This window comes from Mercurialis annua, linkage group LG1-X, assembly GCF_937616625.2.
Source record: "Mercurialis annua linkage group LG1-X, ddMerAnnu1.2, whole genome shotgun sequence".
Classification (NCBI taxonomy): Eukaryota; Viridiplantae; Streptophyta; class Magnoliopsida; order Malpighiales; family Euphorbiaceae; genus Mercurialis; species Mercurialis annua.
Window position 1 is genome coordinate 68,637,882 of NC_065570.1, and position 14,865 is coordinate 68,652,746.

Here is a 14,865-nt window from a genome sequence, read left to right on the forward strand (position 1 = left end):
AATCTGTATATCATTTTCTTTTTCATTTTCCCTCCCCAAATAAACACTTCATAGCTAATAAATATAAAATTATTAAATTAACTAAGTCGTTATTTTAAAATATTGTTTTTTTTTTTTGATAATTTGGAAAGGGGGGAGTGCTTGTGGGAAGAATCGAACCCACGACCTAGCAGTTTGCTGCTTAGCGTTTATACCGTTTTAACTATTACTCATTGAAATTTAAAGTTATTAATTTATTTGAGGATAACAATACATATTTAGTAAGGATATACAATTTTTTTAATCTTTTTGTGAGTGAAAAACGTTATATTATGAGAAATATTTGTGTGAATCTAGTCCCCCACGTACGTGATACACAACTTTGTAGAAATTAGGCTGAATAAATATGTTTCTTAATGTTTTAATCATTTCCATACTTAAACTATATTCACTTCTTTTACATAATTTTTTTTACAACTACTTACATTAAGTATTCTCCTAATTGACTCGCCATTTTCAATTAAAAGTAAATTATCTTTCACCTCCTTTTCAGGTTCAAGAATAAACACTTTAATCGTAGTTTAATACCCTAAATCAACCATATATATGTCCATTATCTTCTTATATGATGTGTAATCAATATCATATCCATAAATTGCATCAACTTGACCATCTACATATCTTAGGTCAGGATTTATTCACATTTACTCCCATAATAAAGCTTAATTTCCGTAGCCATTTTCAGTTAACCAGAAAAGAAAAACACCAACGCATTTTCACTTCAACATTGAAAAGGGTTTAAGTGTTCGATCAAAAAAAATTAATTTCTAGGGTTTAATTTTCTGATTATGATATTTTGAGTGGTTGAGTATAGTAATAGAGAGGAAAAGGTAAAGTGAAGTTTGATAGAGGAAAATTCAATTTTTATTAACTACATGATTACGATAGTATGAGTGTTGTTGAAGCATTTTTGTTTAAATTTTAAATTATACTCGTCCATAACTCAACTTCATATTTTACAGGTTTGGGCACGGTGGGAAGGAGATGGTTTCCGGCTTTTAGCCGGCCATCATTTTCTTTCTATCCGACAGTATTATTAATTTTCCGTTTTCAATAAATTGCTTTTTTGTGGAGTTTTGTGTGTTTTAATCTTGTTTTATTGTGATTTTACGTGGTTTGTCCGATATCAGTTGGGTTTCTCAGATCCTTGGATCGTTCAAGATTTTTTTAGTGATTGTCCAAATTTCAAATTCAAGTTCTTGATGATTCAAGTTTTTTGTATCGTTTAAAGTATATTAACAACGAAACTAGAGATGAATAGAAGTTCTGATGGTATCAGGAAATTCTCAACTCTTAAATTCTTCCTGGATACGTAACACCTATAAAATTTGTATCTTTTGATTTCTATTGTTGTTTCGTTTTTTTTCGTAGATCAATTATAGCGTTTCAGATTATTTTTTAATTTTTTTATAATTTGATCTGCGATGTACTTTAACGATTTAGGTTGTAATACGTTTTTTTGCCTTGATGTATTACCTTTTGATAAAAAAAAGGAAATTTAGTATACATTTTGGTATGTAATATAAAAAAGTTTAAGGAAAAGAAAACATCAAAATCAAAATACTTATAAGAAAAAGAAAGATAAAAAAGAAAAGGTGTTTATCTACTCTTCTTGGCTTTTACCTATCCGTAAACTTTTCCGTCCTTTTTTTCCTTCAATACGTTTTAATTATTTTATAGATGATAATGATTATTATGATGACACTAATCATCAGTGCCAGCAAACTATTTCCCTTTATTTCTCTGTCACTGTTTTTCATTCTCATTTCTGATCATAAATCGTTTGTGTGTAATTTTGTGCACTGAGAGTGTGAAACTGTCAAAACAAAAAAAGAAAAGGAAACAGATATGTCAGGACAATTTTTTCGTTCAAATCTAATATTACAAATAGTTATTATATAATCATAATTATAGCTTATTTGTTAAATTGTGTTTGTTTGATGTATCATTTATTCAATAGAATAATGCTATATAGCTCAACAATTTTAATTCACCTTTTTGTACCGCCTAACATGGCAATCAAAGAGTGAATTGATTAAATTGTGTTTTTTGAGATAAACACTTTTAGATGGAAATTGGACGAATAAAATCTTGCCACGTAAGGTGGGTTAAATAAAGTTTTTTTCTATTCAATACTATGTGTTTTATAAAGTAATGCTATATAACCCAACTCTTTTAACCCACCTTTTTGTACCGTCTGACGTGTCAGTTAAAGAGTGGATGCATTAAAATTTTGTTTTTTTGATATATACACTTTTGGGTGGGTATTAGACGAATGAAATCCTGCCACGTAAGGTGGATTATTGAAGGTGGGTTAAATAGGTGGGTTATAAAGCATTTTCCAAAATCTAAACCTCCTTCAGAATATCAAAACGTCATTATTTAAAAAAAAAATTGTTATTTAAAATTTAAATCATACTCCAAAGGAATTGTTGGTATATTAACTATGAAAAATAAATAATAAATCAAACTAGCACAATTTTAAAATCATGATATTTTTTTATTTTTTTGATACTTAAATCATAATGTATTTAGCAAACATACTATATATAGTTGTAATAAATAAGAATATTTTGTCAAAATATATCGTAGAAGTATGCTACTCTCTCACTAGTGTTTTAATATTATTATTTTTAAAAATAGAAGTGAGTAGTTAGTGTCTCATTTACTCTTTAAACAAATCCTAGCCACCTATAGTTTGCTTAATAATTTTTTTATTGCCGTCAATGGTTTAATTTTTCCGTTAGGAGTAGCTATCTTTATTTCTATATTACTTTAATTTTGTAAAATATAATAAATAGCCAACTCTTTTTTATTTTTATTCGTAATGGTTTAAAATTTATCGACGAAGCGCGTATCAAATTTAATTTATTGTAAATTAAGAATCAATAATAATAATAGATTGAAGATCTTTAAACAATAAAGATGAAATCGTTTATAGGTTATAGTAATTTTCTGATTGTTTTTTATTATTATTTATTATTCTTTCTTTGTTGAAAGTTTGTGGTCCTTTTTTTATGAAAGGTTTGTTGACCATTTCTTTAAAAAGTTTGTCTGGTGGTTTGGATATCAAAAATCAGTTAGTGAGCGTTCAAAAAAAGTTTGATTGAGAACCTGTATTTAATTGCCGAAACAGTTGATAATTTAGTTGTTGTTTTTGTAAGTAGATCTGCGGGCGGAACAGACAATTTATGTTAGCGTAAATAATATGTTTCATGTCAGTTTATCGAGTTTAATATCTAAAATTTCTTACGAATATAAGTTTTTCGAATTCGATTTAATGAGATATGATGAATTAGGAAAAAGTTAGTTGTTAATGTAGAATATATAAGTTAAATTAGTCTAAACTCCCTACGCTGAAACTCGAATTAAAATTTTGAAAGTGCACTTAAAGAATCTAACCAATGAGACTATGCTTCACTCGGGTTTTAACTTTATTTCAAGGTATGGTTAGTTGGTAAAAAGATATTCTTAATATATTTAATTGCAGTTACTTAAATATGCCTAAAAGTTTATTTATATAATTTTATTTTGAAATTGAAATTTTGATTATTTATTGCTATAAATTTGGGGATTATTTTTAAAGTACCTTATTTTAAAACATATTTATAATAAATTTGTCCATCTTTTTATACTTTCTCACTCTACACTAATAACAAATTTGTCATATAAAATCATGACCTTTCATTATTTTTTTAAAATCTATTATTTTAGTGTATTTTTTATAAATTCTTCATTAAACCATTAATTAAAAATCTAAATTGTAAATCAACACCAAATATTATTATCTTTCGGCTAGATTATGTATGATTAGTAATTTTCGTCAGAAAAAATATATCGAATTTTACTTTAATGATAGATTTGAAATAAAATAAAAGATCGTGCTTTTAAATGCCAACTTTTAAAAGTTATAATTAAAATAATATTCGTGTAAAGGTCGTAATTTTTTTATGAAATTAATTTTTTATTTTATTTTTTTATCTCTGTGGAACAATAAAGGGGAAAACTTCTTTTCTATTTCTATTAAATCGGGGGAGTAATGGTTTTTACGTAGGACACCAGCAATAGTTATATTTTCTATATTGAAGGGATAAAAGGAGTATCATATAGAGCTAATAAGATACTAAATAGAGCACATATAGATAATTATTTTAGTCAATTATTTATGTTTTTTTTACAAGTCCAGCATTTATTTTATCTTTTAAGTTTATATTTTTATTTAATACGACAAATAATATAGACGGGAGAAATAATAGAGATGAAGATATAAATGTAACCTAGTCAAGTCAGATTGTGAGTTATTCGAAATTGATTTAAAAATATTCAAAACCAATTTGAATTTGTTCAAACTACTTGAATCAGTTATTAAGTCGAATTCAAAAGTGTAATATTACGATAGTGCCATTATTTTAATTACGTGTCATAATATGATAGGTTTAGTATACGGATGACGTGATAGACTGAGTCTACCTAAGAATTTCTCAATTTTAAAAGCTAAAATGGTAATGATCAGAGTTTGTTAGACTCGTAAGTTTAGTGAGCTGAATATCCTTATGTTTGAGAGAAATTCTTAGGTAGACTCAGTCTACCACGTCATCTGTATACTAAACCTATCATATTATGACACGTCATTAAAATAATGACACTATCGTAATATTACAATTCAAAAGTGTAAATAAGTAATAAACAATATTACGATAATGCCATTATTTTAATGAGGTGTCATAATATGATAGGTTAGTCTACGGATGACGTGGTAGACTGAGTCTACCTAAAAATCTCTCTTTAAAATTATATCATTAATAATAATATTTTAGTTTCACACTAAATTTTAATTTAAAATATTTATATAAATAATTGAATCAAATCGAATTTGATGTTTATTATCCTACCTAATTTGAATTTAATTTTTAAAAATTAAAAATAATTCGAATACAAATTCAATAGTATCTCGACTCGGCTCGATTAGTATGTAGATGGGGACAAAGGAGAGAAAAGTAACAGAGACGGGGACAAAGGAAATAGCATAGAAAGAGGGGTTAAATGGTGGTGCTATGGAGAATTGAAAATTGAGGCCCCAGGGTCCCCTACCCTAACAAGCACAACTCACTATACAACCTTTATTAACCCCACTCTCTTTATGTCTCTTATCCTTGCACACATTTGTAACTTAACTTCCTATATTTTGTATGGACTTTTTCTTTTGACTACAAGTCAATAATAAAATAAATTAAAAAGAAAAGTTGTACATTTTTTCTAAAAATAATTTTGTTGGATATTTCAATATGCATAAGCTATTTTAATGTTTGATTGATCAAGCGTCGACCGAGCCGAATGACTCGAATAAAATTACTTTTTTCAATGCTTATTTTCTCTCTGAAGTGTAAAATGTGTTGATTGAAGTATTAGATAATTAAGAATGTTAGATTCAATTTTAGAATTAATTGGTATTAAGTGAAGAGATTAAATTGAGATATAAATTTATATTCACTCACACATAATCAATGTAGGATGTTCTACTTCCTATTCTTCATTTCACGCATAGAGGGACCGGGTCGAGTAACCAATCTCCTTCACACGTTGGCTAAAATAAACCATATTCAAATAATTTAAATATTAAATTGTGTAAATGGACAAAACTCAAGTACTACATGTTATATTGTCAAAAAAAATGTTATATTTTATTTTAAAACAATTGGTAATTTGGTACTAATGAAGAAACTCAACCAACATATAAATACGTATCTATTTATACACGCAATCAATATGAGATAATCCAACTTTCACCAAAGAATTGAAGTAGTATTGATTCACATGGAGTAGAAATTGAAGAATGCGGCACTGAAAGTATGATTGTGCATAACGGAATGAAATTTTATCTTTTCTCAATTGAATTGGATAATATTAGTTCGTTTGGTCGTTTTTATTTATTTAGTTTGGTTATTTTAGTTTAGATTATATTAAAATTAAATAAATTTTTTTTACATCTTAAACCAAATGAAATCAAAAAAAAAATTATTGTGATACCAAATCCAAATAAAAAAAATCCAACCACATAGGATTTAGTTATGTTTGCTTTTTGCACATCCTAATTGGAATTTGGAAGGAGAGGGAAGATGGGCCACAATGGGTTGCATTAAAGGCTGCTCTGCTTACTAAACCTATTACACAGCTCACTCACTCAACCATCTTCTATTGGATTATGACAGTTCATCTCTATATAGCCCCACTTCTCTTTAATTTACATTTATGATTACATTTTTAGAATTTAGATGTGTGTTAAATGCAATGTTTTTAAAACCGGACCGGAACGGGAACCGGCTTCGTCGGGGGTTCACGGTTCAACCGGTTCAACCGGATTGGATCGGATTTTTTAAATTAAAAATGTATAATATTATAAAAAAATATGATAAAATAGTTATGTAATACCATTTTTTAGAGTTTTTTTATAAAAAAGTAAAATATAATTATAAATAATTAATATTTAAGAGTATATAAAATAATTATTATATATGAGAAATAAAAATTAATTTTAGTAAAATTTATTGTGTGAAATATAATAATAAAAATTAATATTTAAAAATATGTTGAATAATTAATTTGTGTTAGAGAGAAAAAATGAGTGTTGTATATGAAAGAGAAAATGTGAGTTATTATGAAAGAGAAAAAAGTATGAAAAAGAGAATAAAGTATGTATGAGAGAGAAAAAACAAAATAAAGTGTGTATAAAGTAAAATATGTATAAGAAAGAGAAAAATAAACACATGAGATGTGGACATGTGTAAAATGGGACCACAAAAATATTCTTTGACAAAAAAGAGACTTTTTGGTCTAATTTTTCTGAAAACCGGGTTTGGCCGGTTTTGGTCAAAAACCGGATTTTCCCGGTTCAATCCGGTTTTTGACCGGTTTTTGAAAAAGTTGACTTTTATATCTAACCGGACCGGACAAAGGTCCGGTTCCCGGTTAACCCGGTCGGACCGGCCGGTCCGGTCCGGTTTTAAAAACATTGGTTAAATGTTTGATGATGAGTATTCTTACATGTCATATTATCAATACTCCCTCCGTTTTTTTATTTGTCTATCTAATTAAATTTAACACTCTTTTTATCTTAACTTATACAAAAATTATTAATATAGTCCTAATAATTAATAAATATTATGTGAATTGAAATATAAAAATATTTATTAGATATGGATAAATTTGGAAAATAAAAACTAAAATCATCTTAAAAATTTAAATGGACAATTAATTAATTAGCTAAATGGACAAGTAAAAGAATGAAGAAAATATAAATTTAACACATAATTTTATTTTCTTAAAATTATTAGTACTAAAATTAAACTGTGACTTTTTTGTTTTGTCTTTAATAATTTATTCTAGTGTAAATAAGTTATTAAAGTGTCACCATAATTATAATGTGTATTCATTAATTAAAATGAATTATAAACATAATCAAATGTTGATAATGGTGGAGACGTAATTTTTATTTGGAAGGATAATTTTTTTTGGGTTAAATAAACAAAAATAGAGAGATCAAAAAGTATTTTATGTTTTATACTTAGCTAAATAATTTTAATTTTTCAAATTAACAATAGATACAAGTGGTTGACATTTCTAACGACGGTCTAATTAACTGAACTATTTTTAAGAAACCTCTATGTTCTTTTAAAATGTGGGCGGTACCACGAGATTTATTGAAACGCCTTACTTATAAGTAGGAAGCTGTGGTTATAAGGAAAAGGTTTTAGAAAACTCTTAGAAAAATAGCCAAACAACAGTTAATGCCTATAAAATTGTAAACCACATTGTCCTGAAAAATAAAAGAGGTAACAACATTGGAATAGCTAATGAAAGTTTGAAAAGTAGAAGAACTCATCGAATAGCTAGTGAAAGTTTGAAAACAATCAATTATCTAAGCAGCTTCAATTTTACCTTTGATTGCATCTATCAATATTTTCGAATCAGACTCCAGTGGTATCCAAAAAAGGATTAACCCGTTTTAAAGTCCATTAGCTTTATGTTTTTTATTTATCTAATTTATAAACTTACATTTGGTCTTATTTGGACCCTTTACGTTTTTGTTTATCTGGTCACTAAACTTTTATTTGGTCTTATATAGTCTCTGAATTTTAATTTTTTTGCTTCTTTGAGTCCTCAAACGGGCGTCCATATGAGGACTTAAGGAATCAAAAATTCAAAATTTAAGGATCAGATAAGACAAAAATTTAAATTTAAGAACCTAATAAGATTAAATAGAAATTCAGGGACTATATAAATAAAAAATATAGGATTAAAAGATTGGATAAGACCAAACAAAGTTTACTAATCAAATAAACAAAAAACGTTAAGTTAAAATACCTAAAAATAAATTAATCTTTCAAAGATGAAAAAAGTACTCCAACCCATAAAGAAGAGAAAGAAGTAAGAACACGATGAACATTCGTTTTTTTACCATCAGTTACTAATAATTTTTTTATTATTTTAAGTATTATTCTATTTCATTTTTTGTTCTTCCGTTGCTCTTCTAATAATAGTAAGTAAATTTTGTCAAATATGCTTATGGAATAACATAAGTTGAGATTCTCACAAAGTTCAAATGAACTTGACTGGTAATGTTTAATAAATCTACACTAATTATTATAAAATGAACGATATGGATTAAAAAGAAAAATACTATTTAACCCAATAGATCTAACTCATCTTATTGTACAGTCTTACGTGACATGTTTCTATTTGCTCAATTCCTACCCAAAAGTGTTCTTCAATTTTCCACTTTAAATTGATCCACTCGTTTCCTGCCACATAATGTGGTATAATAAGGTAGGTTAGATTTGTTAGGTTAAATAGTATTATTCAATTAAAAAGGACCAATTTGAATAAAATTAATCAACATTATTTGTTTTGTAATAAAATGAATGGTGTAAATTTATAATCATGATCTATCAAATAGGAGTGGATCACTTCAAGTCTAAAATTCCCTCCATTTTACTCAAGTTTATTTAGATGTTGGACACTTAAGCAAAATGATAAAAATGGAGGGAATTAAATGTCATTTTGCTTAGGTGTTAAAAATTCAAGTGGACTTGAAGAAAATGGAGAGAATTTGAACTTGAGGGGAGCCATTCTCCTATCAAATTTATTTGAAATTGAGACTTTTCTCTTGGAAGGTAGATTGCATCAAGATTTGGTTTTGAATAAAGGCCAAAGATGATAAGCTTTTTTAATAATGTTTCCTTTTCCTAAATTTTATTATTGGCGATTTTGAATTTATATCATGTTGGATATTTATTATTTTTTTAAAATTATTTTTTAATTTCTCTCACAACCCCTAAATTTAATGTATTTATATTTATCAATCTATTCAACATAATTGGTTAGCATGGGTTAATAGAAAATGGGGAAGTTTCAGAGATTTTAATTTATTTTAATTTTGAAGTTGAAGAAGCAACAAAGCACTCGGCCAGTCAACTACAGCATGCCCTCCAACTTTCGCTGTTGGTATATCTTAGCCATATATATATGTTATCATGGATAGGATTGCAGTTTGACAAAGTCAATAAAATCCAAGACATCCAACTCATTTAAACTATTATGAAAAATATTATCACCTCTTGAATTTATGAAAAATAAATATCACATTTCAAAATTTCAAAACTTATATCAATTTTTTTCCCTAATATTAGATATTAAATAATGAAATTTTCTATAAATAAAATTAGTTACATAAAATTTTAATAAAACTAATAATAATTTTTAAAATATAAATAAATTTGATTAATTATAAACGGATGTTAGTAATTAGTATAAAACAGGAAAAAAAATTGTAACAAGCTATCGAGTCAATCTCTAATATTCATTCAAAATGAATAATTAATCAGTTCAAGACTAGTTAATCAATCGTTTTAACCTTTTTATCTTATATTTATATTTTATAATTGATAATTTATATTTTATTAATAAATAATAGATATTATATAAAATTAAAATATTATATATATATATATATATACATTTCTTATTTAATAGTATAATATAAAAATAAAATTTATTTAATTATTTATATGTAAGTTCTAACAACATGATTTATACTACAAGAATTATAAAATTCTAAAATTTTGACATAGTGATTAAAAATACTTTGAATATTATCACTAGTTTTTTTTATATAAACTAGATATGTATTATACAGTAAATATCTATTACATTTAACTTTTTATTAATGAATACTAAAAATTAAATTATAGATAGATAGAAATTTTTATTATTTCTATTAAATTTAAAGAACACATGAAATCTCTGATGTATCTTCATAATTATCAAAGTATATTAGATGTATTTTTTATTCTTGGGATACTATATTTTGTTAACTATTAAAGGTGTGTAGGCGCCGTTTTTTTTTTTTTGAATAATTAGTCCAATTAATCTCCTTTAACAATTTTAGGGACAAAGCTGATAAATTAACTAAAATCACAATTGCGCATAATCATTAGTCTAAATGGTTAATTAATGATAATTATCAGAAGAAATAAACAATTGTAATCTTAATGGTATGTGTTAGGGAAAATCCCTGCACACACTTCAAAAGCCTCTTAACATGAGGCAATTTAAGCCTCGCTTGGTTCGTTTTATAGCAATTCTCGAAAAATTAACTTTCCGGAAAGTATAGTTCCTGAAAAGTTAACTTCTCAGCAAGTTGATAAATATTATTTGTTTTGATTTTTATTTCCTGAGAAGTACAAAACTAGTTTTTAATTAAAAGACAAAAATATCCTATGATAATTTTTATATAAATTTAAAAAGGAAAAAACAAGAAAAAGTTAAGGTTAAATTAGAAAAATACAACAAAAATGTTAGGGAAATTCTACTTCTTTGGGTTTTGTTAGGGAAGTTACTTCCCTAATTAAAAGGAAGTCAAACATCCAACTTCCCGCGAAGTAGAATTTATAAATTGAACCAAGTAAAAAATATTTGCTACTTCCCGGAAAGTACAACTTCCCTAGTCTATTTACCCCCAACCAAGTGAGGCTTTAATGTTACTACTATGATAAAAAAACGGATTGGAATTCCTTCAAGTTTATTTGAACTTGAAGGAGTCATGTTCACGATCTACACCATTCATTATAAAATGAACGGTGTAGATTAATTTAATTAAAATTGTATTTTTATGATTTACACCGTTCATTTTATAATGGATAGTGTAGATTGTGAACATAACTCCTTCAAGTTTAAATGAACTTGAGCGAATCCTAATCTTAAAAAATACGTTTTGAATTTATTTTTCTTTTTGAGACAATTGCTGTAATTCTTTTTCTTTTTTGCTGATTTGATTTTCGAATGCAGCGTAGACAAAAAAATGATAATTTCAATTGTGAGTTTTAACCGAGAGTTTTAAAAAAAGAATGACTAGATATAAAAAAGATTACGTATTCTTGCTAAAGTTATGGATACTTTTTGCAAAAGATATTTTCATAAAATATAATATGGGGTGTAATTTACTCTAAATATAAGAATATGTAATATCTAAATTGAGGTGACGGTCGAAAAGCAAGCTGTTCTTCAAAAGAATTATATGGTGGGTTAAATAGTTATGTTTATCTATCAGTTATCATGGGATTACCTTACCTTGTTGATTATTTGAGCTTATTACAAAAGGTGGAATGATCATGGGATTATCTTGTTAACGATTAAATAAAGTTGCTTCTAAAATCTAAGTATAATTCCGATGTCGTCCAGCGGTTAGGATATCTGGCTTTCACCCAGGAGACCCGGGTTCGATTCCCGGCATCGGAATTCTTTTTGTTCTCTTTTATTTTAATGCTGGGAAACACGTGCGGCTCATTGCGGGGCACAATTTATTTGTGTATTTATTTATTTTTTGAAGAGGAAATTTATATTGGCTGAATACATAGTTTGACCCCTGAATTTGTACCCTTTTACCCATCAAATCCCTAAACATAACGTCTCTTCTATCGAACCTCTGAACTTGTCAAATAATCCGATTTGACCCCTGAACTTGATAAAAACGTAAATATTGAACCCCTCCGTACACAATTTCTTCTAGAATGTTTCAAGTGACAGGTGGCACGGAGGGGTTCAATATTTACGTATTTATCAAGTTTAGGGGTTAAATCGGATTATTTAACAAGTTCAGAGGTTCGATAGGTGAGACGTTAAGATTAGAGGTTAGATGGGTAAAAGGGTACAAGTTCAGGGGTCAAACTATGTATTAAGCCAATTTATATTCGTTTTTGGATCGTGAAGTATATAACCCTAAGCACATAAAGAATTCATACCATCACAAATTATGGTAAAAATATCTTTGAACCGTTCATTCAATTTATCTCAAATCAAATAATTCTTGCTCAGGAAATTAGAAAATTTGTAATTTTATGTAAAGCAAATTTTCATGAGCTTCTTACATATATCATAATTTATATTTGTTGTTTTTTATTTGAAATTTAAATGATATAATTTTTTAATTTTTATTTCTATTAATATTTTAGTCTTTTTATTTATTTTTAATGTTAGTCAACTAAATTAAAAAAATTATACTGAAACATTAAAATTGTAATTTACTTTTTCAAAAAAAATTTTGACATAAATATAAATAATTTATTATTTATAAAATAGCTTAATAAATTGAATTTCTTTTATTTTATTTTATTTTATTTTATTTTACTTTTATTTTGATTTTTCTTAACTTTTTTTACTTTTCTTACTATATTTAATTTTTAAAACTAAAAATTACTTTTTTTCAAAAAATTAAAATGCAAATAATTATTTAAAAATTATACAAATTAAAATATAAATTTAAGGATTAAATTAAATTTTAATTTTTTTTGATTAAGTCTTTTAGCTTAGTTGACTAACACCAGAACTGAAAGGAAGGACCAAAACGTTAAAAAAAAAATAGAAGCTCGTAGTTTGATCTTCAAATAAAAAAGACAAAAGTGTAAATTAGGACATACGTGGAGAACCTAAGATAAGTCTGTTCTTTTACTTATCATGAATTGTAGTATAATACAAAATATAAATAACGTACAAATATGGATTTTAAATCTTAAAATTAATAATTATATTACTTTAGAGCTATTTGTCGTGAAAAATGTGTTTTTCCTCTTATTCTATAATTTTTATTAAGCAAAAAGTGCAAATACGCCTTTCAATATTTAGTGAAAGAATATTAATATTTCTAAATTCTAACTTGGTGCAATTTAGTCATTAAAGTTGTAAAATCATCGCGAATTCAGATTTTCTTCAACGAAAAAATAAACAAAGCTTAGTTTAAAGGGATATTTTCACCGACTTTATATTTTAAGGTTTAAGGTGCATATTCACCTATATTTGAAGAGATTTTAAATTTAAATTATATTTTCAAGATGTGCATATACACCTTCTACATTCACGATACAATATGTATATCTCTAAATTTTAATTAAGTGTAGCTCGATTCTTAAAATTGTAAATTTTGCGCAAATCAATTCCTTAGATTAACTTCATTTATTTGTCTGTTAGAAAATAGTTTTATTTTCACTTAAGTTTAAGGATTGTTTGTATCGGATTAGAGTTTTAGAAACATAAATGTATTTTCATTGAAAGGTCTATCAAAATCAATGCGGTCCTTATAATTTATATATAGATATAATTAACCAGTGAAGTCTTTATAAATAAGAAGAAAAAATCAATGCGGTCCTTAAATTTGTGTCTAGAGATCAAATAAGTACAATTTAATTTTTTTGGTCAATTAGATCCCAAACTTGAGTTTTCGGGATCAAATAAGTCATTTTAAATCATTTTTAATTTTATCAGTCAATTAGGTCCCCAAACTCTTTTAATTTAGCTCAAGTAACCCCAAGACTTTATATTCAAATATAGACTTATTTGATTACGAGACACAAATTTAATGACCTAATTGGCTAAAGTGAATTGTTTGATCCCGAAAATACAAGTTTGTGATCTAATTGACCCAAAAAATTGAATTATACTTATTTGATTCATAAATATAAATTTGAAAGCCGGTTGATCCTTTGTTTTTATAAATATTACCAAAATATCTTATTCTACTTTTTTTGAATAATACGACAAATCACAAGTATATAAATCTAAAATTAACTGAACTACGAAACTCTTTTGACAGTATTTTATGAAAGTGGCATTATTTTATAATGGTGGGATATTTATAAGAGAGAAGACACCTTTAGGGAGATAAGAGATAAAATTAGGTTTATCTAATGATAAATTAAATGAAGTACCCATTTTAATAGTGATATCATATTAGTTGAATCTACTTAAAAATTTATTCTAAAAATAAAACAAATATGAAAAATTCATATTAGTTGAGTTGGTGTTAGAATTTAATAATTCAATAATAATAAATAAAATTAATTTTTACAGGTCTAATTACCTTTTAAATTCATTTTAAATTTTTATCAATTGTGACCGATTTTTTTTTATTTCTATAATTAAATTTAAAAATTTATTGCAATTATATCCAAATTTTAAAATTTTATTTTTAAAAACTTTAAACTTTTGCATTATTTACCAATATTTTAAAATGAAAACTTTAAATTTAAATCTCAATCCTTATTCTTTTCTAAAACAAACTAATGCATTGAGATTTGAGAATACTAATAGTAGTAATTATAGGAAGATTTACCAGAAAAAACATTCATAATTTATTCAGACCAAACCAATTGCTCCCTTTGTTTTGTTTCACTTGTACTCCAAGACAAAGTTGTACACATAAAAAATGTAATTTTTTTTATCTAAATTATAAATATAAATACTAATTTAACCCTATTGATTAATAAAGGATTATTGACA

General features: G+C 26.0%; 1 non-coding gene across 1 annotated transcript; it reads left to right on the plus strand.

Annotated features, from left to right (window-relative positions):
- The first annotated feature begins 11,760 nt into the window (after positions 1-11,760).
- TRNAE-UUC (transfer RNA glutamic acid (anticodon UUC)) lies at positions 11,761-11,832 on the plus strand. The gene has a single exon. It is a non-coding gene; the product is annotated as a tRNA-Glu (tRNA).
- Positions 11,833-14,865: the final 3,033 nt, after the last annotated feature.